Source organism: Phyllostomus hastatus, unplaced genomic scaffold (genome assembly GCF_019186645.2).
Source record: "Phyllostomus hastatus isolate PE091 unplaced genomic scaffold, TTU_PhHast_1.1 phas_contig_17, whole genome shotgun sequence".
Taxonomy (NCBI): Eukaryota; Metazoa; Chordata; class Mammalia; order Chiroptera; family Phyllostomidae; genus Phyllostomus; species Phyllostomus hastatus.
In genome coordinates this window covers 10,313,098-10,319,837 of record NW_025333664.1, presented here as the reverse complement: position 1 = coordinate 10,319,837, position 6,740 = coordinate 10,313,098, and positions in this window count along the sequence as shown.

Sequence of the window (6,740 nt, the reverse complement as noted above, 5' to 3'; positions counted from 1 at the left end):
GGGCCAGGAGTTTATTTCCTGCCCCTCGTATGCCCTCAGCTTAATGTGGAGCCCACAACGATGCTTTGGGTCTCTGGGTCTCAGTCCTGTGCCAATTGTTCTTCAAATGTTCACGAGTTTCCCTTTCCCCAACGTGTGCTTACCTGTCCTGGTCTTTCAGGGTCCTGGGGAGCCCGGCTCCTCTCCACTCAGTGTGTTTGGAACCCTAAAACAGGCTCAGGCCTGGAAACCGAGTGGGGGATTGGGACTCGGAGAGGAGTTAAACTGTGGAACACAGTGGTGGGGAACAGACACGGGTCACACAGTTGCATGTATAATATGCACAGAAAAAAGACTAGAAGGAAACACAGCAGACTGTTCGCTATCCTCACCTCTCGGGGGTAAGTAAGGCCGCACATATTGTGGATGGTCTTAGCTTTCTTCTTTGCACTTTTCTGTATTTTGCACATTCCCGTACTATAGCAGCTGTGCTCTGCCATGCCAGAGAGCGTGTGTATATCTGTGTGTGTTTTCCTCACACATATGGTTGCAGAAAATCATCCCTGCACTCCCAAGGATGGGCAAGGTCTCCCCCAGAAAGACTCCTTTTGAATCAAGGTGGCCTCTCCCAGAGGCATTTTGGGAAAGGCGCCCCATTGCCCGGGGGAAGGAGCATCAGCCAGCCCCTTCGTGACAAAGAGGAACACACATGTGCCAAACAGCCCATTCGTTTTACTCCGAGGCATTTGCTCGAGAGAAATGGAAAGGTATGTGCACACAAACACTTGTACGGGGATCTGCACAGGAGAGCCGCAAACTGAACACGGCCCAAATATCCACAGGCGAGCGAACGAATGAACCCATGGTGGTGTATCCTTACAATGGAACACCACTCAGCAGTAAAAAGGCATGGACTGTTAATACATGCGAAGACGTGGGCGAATCTCACAATAATTACCCCGAGTGCAAGAAGCCAGAAAAGAGGGCATGCACTGTTTGATTCCGTTTACGTAGCAGCCTCTAAAAAGTGCAGACTAGTGTCTAGTGACACAAAGCTGGTCAGCAGGTCCTTGGGGCTGAAGGGGGAGGGGACGGGCAGGAGGGAGGAAGTGGGAAGGAGCTCGGGGAAACTCGTGGGGGCGATTAGAACGGAGCACCGGAATTCAAGTTTCTTTTAAGTTACAGAAACCACCCCCCCCCCCCACAGAAGGAGACTTTTTAGTTATTTTTTCCCTAATTGTTTCCCTCCCCGTGAAAGTTTCATACCACAAATACACTGTCTATCTGTCTGTGTACTGTGGTCCCCTGGGGGCCACAGACGCTGTAAGAGCTAAGATTTTTTTCTGGCCCCAAATATAAGCTCCACCCCCTCGGGTGCAATATTGCCCCTTATTGAGAATGAATGCCTATTCCTTAAGAAAAAACATTAAAGGAGGCAAGGAAATGGCGCTATTATCATTAAAATGATCCGACTCTTTGAAGGAAACATAGTACCACACATAACTGTGAAAAATGTTTCCCCCGCACCGTGCATTGATACGGGTTAATGAAGATGGGTGGCTGAAATGAGAAGGGGATTGGGAAGGACGGCGGCTTTCCCGGCAGAGAAGTGGTGGAATCTTTTGTGTGCAGCTACCGCCCTCTGCTGGCCGTGTTGGGAAACTACCTCAGCAGTAGCCCATTCATTTACCTGTTTCTCCAGCGTCTGTAACGTGCCATTGATGAGCTCTAGGCTTGGGTGTGAGGCTCCGCAAGGTTTAACCACCGGGTCAAAACCCTCACAGGGATAAATGGCAGAGCTGACATTCAAAGCCAGATTTGTCCAGATCCAAAGGCCATTCTCTCGTCCTGGTTCATCTGCTCACCTACACATGCACAACTGCTCCAGCATCATCTGTTGAAAAGTCTATCCTTCCTCTATTGAATGGCTTTTGTGCCTCTGTAAAAAAGTTAGTTGGGCATATTTGTGTGGGTTTATCTCTGGGTTCTCTGTTATGTTTCACTGATCACGTGTCTATCTACCCATCAACACCACACAGTCTTGTTTATTGTAGTTTTATAATAAATCGTCACATCAGCAAACTGATCCATTGTATTCTTCATTTTCTAAATTGTTTTGGCTCTTCTAGTTTTCATCCTTCCATATAAACTTTAGAATAACCTTGCCAGCCCTGGCTGGCATAGCTCAGTGGATTGAGCGCGGGCTGGGAACCAAAGTGTCCCAGGTTCGAATCCCAGCCAGGGTACATGCCTGGGTTGCAGGCCATAACCCCCAGCAACCGCACATTGACGTTTTTCTCTCTCTCTCTCTATCTCCCTCCCTTCCCTCTCTAAAAATAAATAAATAAAATATTAAAAAAAAAGAATAACCTTGCCTATATTTACAAAAAAATCCTGCAGCAATTTGATAGGAATTGCATTAAATCTCTATATATATTAATAAGGGGAGAATGGACATCTTTATTGAATTTTCCAATCCATGAACAAGGTTATGTTTATCCATTTCTTTCCATCTTCTTTAGTCAGCATTTTATAGTTGTTAGTATGCAAGTACTATGCATGTTTTGTTAGATTTGCATCTAACTGTATAATTTTTGAGCAACTTAAAAATGGTCTTGTATTTTAAATTTCATTCATTTGTTCATTGCTGTCATATAGAAATACAGTTGCATTTTGTATGTTCACCTTGTCTCCTATGACCTTGCTGAATTCACTTGTGAGTTCTAGGAGGTTTTTCCGGGTTTTGGTGGCCTTTTTGTAGATTCTTTAGGGTTTGTCTACTCAGACAGCCATCACATCCTCTGCACACAGGACAATTTCCTTCCTTCTTTTCTGATGTGTGTGTTTAATCTCATTTCCTTACCCTAGTGCATGGTCAGACCCCCAGCACCGTGCTGGAGTGGAGCGGCGAGCCGGGCATCCCGGCCTTGTCCCGGGTCTCGGGGGAGGGGTGCTCAGGCCCCCCCCCCCCCGAGCCTGGTGTCAGCATCGGCTCTTGCAGATGTTCTTCATCGCGTTCCCCTCTATTCCTGTGTTTCTGAGCCCCTTTGTCATGAACTTCAAATACTTTGGTCAAATTGTTTTCTTCATTGGTCAACATGGTCATATGAGAGCAACCAAAGATCATTTCTTCTTTAGTTTGTCAATATGGTGCATTATACTGATTGATTTCAAATCCTGAGCCATCCTTCCAGCCTTGCATCCTCGCAATAAACACCATGGTATATAATTCTTTTTATATATTCATATGTCTTTTCCTATAATTAATAAATAATTCTATTTGCTAATGTTTTGTTAAGGATGTGTATGGCTATACTCATGAAGAACATTGGTCTGCATTTTTCTTTTTTTGGACTGTATTTTAAAATAGTTTTGCTTTTGTTATCAGTAAATGTCAGCTTTATAAAATAAATCGGGAAGTGTTTTTGTTTGGTTTTCTTGGTTTTCAGGAAGAAATATGTAGAATTGTGTTATTTCTTCCTTAAACACTTATTAGAATTCTACAGTGAAAGCTGGGACTGGAGGCTTCCTTTTTGGGAATTTTAAATTAGTAGGCTGTGATAAGTTTTGCTTAAAAAGCTATCCAGAGAGATATATTAAAAAACACTATATATGAATAAAAATGGAATTCTAAAAATGTTCTACTAATAACAAGGCAGGATAAAGAAAACAGAGAAACTAAAAAAAATGGTAACAAACAGAAACAAACAAAAAATAAAATGGCAGACTTAAAATCTAACAGGGCAACAATTACATTAAGTACAAATGGTCTAAATACACCAGTTAAAAGACAGAGAGTGATAATGTGTATTAAAGAACATGACCCAGTATGTATTGTCAATAGGAAACTCAGTTTAAATAAAATTATAGAGGCAGGTTAAAAGTAAAAGAATGAAAAAATACAATGGAAAATATAAATCGAAAGAAAGGAGTGAATCAAACAGGAAGAAAGTGGGTTAGAAAGAATTCCTGCAGAACTAATGTTGGAGCCAGAGATACCTGGGTTCAATGCCACGGTCTGCTACTTGGCTTCCCCTATAGCTGTAGTAATTTCAAAAATGTCCATAAGCCTTGTTTCCCTCATCTTTAAAATGGGCGTGGGGAGAGAACTTACCTGGCAGGCCTGCTCTAAAGGATAAACGTTGGTCTGGCATGTACTCCATTGCTTCACTGTTTGCCATGTAACAAAGTCCCATCAGGGGCCATTGCTAGAGCAGCAACAACTACTACTACAAACAGCACCTGTGAGGTTCTTTTAGTGCAACATCTCAATGAGCCCTAAAATCTACTGCAAAGTTTGTGTCACCATCCTTATTTTTAAAATAAGAAAAAAGATTTTTTATAAATAAGAAAGTTGATGCTCAGAAAGGTGAGTTAAGTCCTCCAACATCAAAACGTATCTGGTTTCAGTGCTGGGGATAAACCCAAGAACCACTTCCCTTCAAATCCCATGCTTTTCCAGTATACCCCACTGTCTAAAACCTAGGTGTGCCCTGGCTGGCGTAGCTCAGTGGATTGAGTGCAGGCTGTGAACCAAAGTGTCCCAGGGTCTATTCCCAGTCAGGGCACATGCCTGGGTTGCAGGCTATGGCCCCCAGCAACCGCACATTGATGTTTCTCTCTCTCTTTCTCCCTTCCCTCTCTAAAAATAAATAAAAACAAACAAACAAACAAAAACCTAGGTGTGTACTTCAACCACCTTTGAATTCTTCAGTTTCAGCCTCATGAAACGCCCTTTATGACCCCAGGAAGTAAACATGGAATTAAAACGGACTCCTGCCTTCTCGTCCTGGGATTTCCTCGTGTCTCTTTGAAGTACGAGGCCAGGCTGCGTTCCTGCAGCCTCAGCACGGCTCGAGGACTCTCCAGCCTGTGTTAGTGGCCCTGGTTTGAGTTTTTACCAGAAGCTGGGTTTGAGGTGCCAGGGGCCGGGAGGGGACATCAGAGACCGATGTTGGTTACCAAGGCAGAAGTTCCGTGTAAGGGAGTTTGTGCATGGGGCCCAGGAGCGGACCTCACATGGTTACATTGGCTCTTAGGTGTGAGAAGGCATTCTGGGACTAAAAATCCAAAAAGGAGCCACACGCTGGAACGAGACTGTTTACCCGTGCCCTGGGAACAGGCAGAAGGGCCTCAGACAGGGAGCTAGGCCAGATGCAGCTCCCGACCCTCCTGTTCAGTGCGCAAAGTGCGCAGTTTTACCCGCTGAAGAGACAGGACAGTGTGACAGTGGGAGGTTTAGGGAAGCGCACCGAGCTGAGGGACTGGCAGTGGACAGAACCCACAAGCCCTACTCTGGGGTGTCTGCGAGGGCACAGTCCAGGCCGAGGGGTGTTGTTAGGTCCAGGTGAGGGAATTCAACATTTTATCTCAAGATACACACAGTGCTTTCTCTACCCTCCTCTCCTCCTGTCCAGATCACCACCTTCCGCCTCTAAAGACCTACCCGCTGCCCTGCACGTGGCGGGTACGAGGTTCGGAAAGATAACACTGGAAAACACTACGGTTGTTATGGACTGAACATTCCTCCAAAGCTCATGTTGGATTTCTAACCCTCAAGGTCACAGTATTAGGAGGTGGGGGCCTTTGGGGGGTGATTAGGTCATGAGGGTGGAGCTCTCATGAATAGGATTAGTGCCCTTAGAGACAGGGTTCCAGAGAGCTCCTCACTCCTTGCTCCATGAGCAAGAAAGAAAGAAGACGGCCACCTATGCATCAGGAAGCAAGCCCTGGCAGACACTGAGTCTGCCGGCACCATGACCTTGGGCTTCCCAGCCTCCAGAACTGCGAGAAATAAGTTTCTGTGGTTTATAAATCGATGATAGTGTGATAGAAGCCCAAAGAGACTAATGCAATCCTATTATCTAAATTTTCCTCTTTAAAGACTTAAGAATATGAGATCAGAAGTCTAGTCACCCCATTCTCAGTGCTCTGCTCGTCATTCCCCGTAAAGTCGAAACAAGGCATATTAAAAAGGTCCTCACTAGACCCGACGGCCAAGGGAGAGTCATCAATCAAAGAGGCGCTTCTCCGAAACCCTCTTCTCTTCCCTGCCCATTCCGGGGATTCCTGTGGATTCTCTGACCACAGGGGTGAATGTTTAATACTATTTTAAGACAGAAAAGCAATGTAACCTGAACATATTGTCATAGCAACAGATATTTCCCTACAAGATCATTTTTTAAAAGATTTTACTTATTTATTTTTAGAGAGAGAAGGGAGGGAGAAAGAGAGAAACATCAATGTGCAGTTGCTGGGGGTCATGGCCTGCAACCCAGGCATGTACCATGACTGGGAATCGAACCTGTGACACTTTGGTTCGCAGCCCAAGCTCAATCCACTGAGCTACACCAGCCAGGGCTCCTACAAGATCATTTTTGATAAGAGGCCGTAGACCCTAATGGTTTAGAGCACAGTTGGGTTACACAGTGTGACCACAGGACTTACCTGTAGGTGTTTTCCTTTGTGGATGAATGTTAAAAAACAACCTATTTTTGCACGTCCCTTAACTCTCAATCTTTGTCCCCCCATTTTAGGTACTTCTTCTTGCAATCCATAGCTTTTTGGATTTAGCTTTTTAACCAATTATTAAACTACCTTTACCTTTAATGTGTGAATTCAACTTATTCATATTATTGTCTATGGTAACTTATGGTTTTTAAAATTTAGGAAAAATTTTGCTAGGGAACAAAGGGAAATAACAGAATCAAGCAAATCAAGAAGGGTAGGCCTGAATGACACGTGGTATGGATACTTGAAGA